The sequence below is a fragment of the Oncorhynchus mykiss genome, chromosome 2, assembly GCF_013265735.2.
Source record: "Oncorhynchus mykiss isolate Arlee chromosome 2, USDA_OmykA_1.1, whole genome shotgun sequence".
NCBI classification, from domain to species: Eukaryota; Metazoa; Chordata; class Actinopteri; order Salmoniformes; family Salmonidae; genus Oncorhynchus; species Oncorhynchus mykiss.
In genome coordinates this window covers 95992935-95995294 of record NC_048566.1, presented here as the reverse complement: position 1 = coordinate 95995294, position 2360 = coordinate 95992935, and the positions used below count along the sequence as shown (strand labels likewise).

The window sequence follows — 2360 nt, the reverse complement described above, 5'->3', positions numbered from 1 at the left end:
AGAAAGGGTGCCAATATTTTCGGTCACGACTATTAGTAGATATTAGACAAGTAAAACATTATAGATAACTGCTTCAGTAAAGATAGAAGTGTAGTGTATTGATCCTGCAGTGTAGTGTATTGATCCTGCAGTGTAGTGTATTGATCCTGCAGTGTAGTGTATTGATCCTGCACTGTAGTGTATTGATCCTGCAGTGTAGTGTATTGATCCTGCACTGTAGTGTATTGATCCTGCAGTGTAGTGTATTGATCCTGCAGTGTTTTGATGGTGTCCAACATTTGAAATACTGTCTTGTGTCAATATTGAAAGAGCAGTAGGACTACCAACGGGCAAACACAGTGCAGTATGCAAACACAGTGCAGTATGCAAACACAGTGCAGTATGCAAACACACTTCCAAAAAACCCCACATAGAAATTCAAAAACATATTGGATCTTTTAGAAATTGTAGAGCGTTTGAGAGTGAATAAACTGTCAACTACATGCTAAAAACATTTTAGAAACGGGTGACTCTTTCTGTGGGAGATTCTTTCTTTGGGAGACTCTTACTGTGGGAGATTCTTTCTTTGGGAGACTCTTACTGTGGGAGACTCTTACTGTGGGAGACTCTTACTGTGGGAGACTCTTACAGTGGGAGACTCTTACTGTGGGAGACTCTTACAGTGGGAGACTCTTACTGTGGGAGACTCTTACAGTGGGAGACTCTTACTGTGGAAGACTCTTAATGTGGGAGACTCTTACAGTGGGAGACTTTCTGTGGGAGACTCTTACAGTGGGAAACTCTTACAGATGGAGACTCTTTCTGTGGGAGACTGTTACTGTGGGAGACTTACTGTGGGAGACTCTTTCTGTGGGAGACTCTTACTGTGGGAGACTCTTACTGTGGGAGACTCTTACAGTGGGAGACTCTTACTGTGGGAGATTCTTACTGTGGGAGACTCTTACAGTGGGAGACTCTTACTGTCGGAGACTCTTACTGTGGGAGACTTACAGTGGGAGACTCTTACAGAGGGAGACTCTTGCTGTGGGACACTCTTACAGAGGGAGACTCTTACAGAGGGAGACTCTTACTGTGGGAGACTCTTACAGTGGGAGACTCTTACTGTGGGAGACTCTTACAGAGGGAGACTCTTACAGAGGGAGACTCTTGCTGTGGGAGACTCTTACTGTGGGACACTCTTATTTATGTGTGTAATTCAATAATGTGTGTAGGTAATTCACAATTAAAACACCTGCTAGTTGCCAATATTTTCTTAGTGTTAGAGAGGTATTTGGTATCGAATTACCCAAGCTATCAAAAACACTTTCCTGCAACACACCTTAGATGGAACCGTTGACTAGTGCCCTGTCCCATCAAAACGGAAACATAAGGTTACTCACCAGGCTGAGTAAACACACAGACGATGATGAGCTGGTCCACTGCCCGTACTGTCCCGTCTTGATCCAATACTGTTGTCTTGGTCCAGTACTGTTGTCTTGGTCCAGTACTGTTGTCTTGATCCAGTACTGTTGTCTTGATCCAGTACTGTTGTCTTGATCCTGTACTGTTGTCTTGGTCCAGTACTGTTGTCTTGGTCCAGTACTGTTGTCTTGATCCAGTACTGTTGTCTTGATCCAGTACTGTTGTCTTGATCCTGTACTGTTGTCTTGGTCCAGTACAATAGAAATCCTACAAGCTCCAAAGCACCTGAGCTCTTAGATTCCAACCAATTACTTCTCCTCACTTCCAGGCAGAAGTAAACCCAGGATTAGAACGAGGTCGGTGTCCCATGCAGTAAGGGTTTTCTGCTTTTCCTCTCGTCCCGTGTCTGTCTGTCTCTCTTGACAACAGAGAAAAAAAATAACCACAGAAAAAAATCCTGCTCTTTTATTTTCCCGTGCTCTCTCTTGTCTTCATCCTCTCTTTGTCTCTGCACACACGGTGTGGTGTGAACAAGCAGCTATCCACCTCATCAACTCTGTGGCATGAGCTCTCTCCAGCCTCACTGTGTGGAGTGAAATAAAAACAGACGTGCTCCTAGTATCTCTCTCTCTCTCTCTCTCTCCCTCTCTCTCTCGCTCTCTCTCTCTCTGTCTCTGCTGCACTCTCTCTCTCTGTCTCTGCTACACTCTCTCTCTCTGTCTCTGCTACACTCTCTCTCTCTGTCTCTGCTACACTCTCTCTCTCTGTCTGTCTGTCTGTCTGTCTGTCTGTCTGTCTGTCTGTCTGTCTGTCTGTCTGTCTGTCTGTCTGTCTCTCTCTCTCTCTCTCTCTCTCTCGCTGTCTCTGCTACACTCTCTCTCTCTGTCGGTCTCTCTCTCTCTCTCTCTCTGCTCCTTTCTCTCTGCACTGGTCCCCCCTCTCTCTCGCTCTCTCTCTCT

General features: G+C 45.4%; 1 protein-coding gene across 1 annotated transcript in view; it reads right to left on the bottom strand.

Moving 5' to 3' along the window:
* LOC110500522 (G-protein coupled receptor 22) overlaps positions 1–2089 on the bottom strand; it is a 17999-nt gene extending 15910 nt beyond the window's left edge. The window contains exon 1 of the mRNA XM_036960062.1: positions 1380–2089. The gene's annotated coding sequence lies outside the window, so the exon portion shown is untranslated. The remainder of the gene's footprint in view (positions 1–1379) is intronic.
* Positions 2090–2360: the final 271 nt, after the last annotated feature.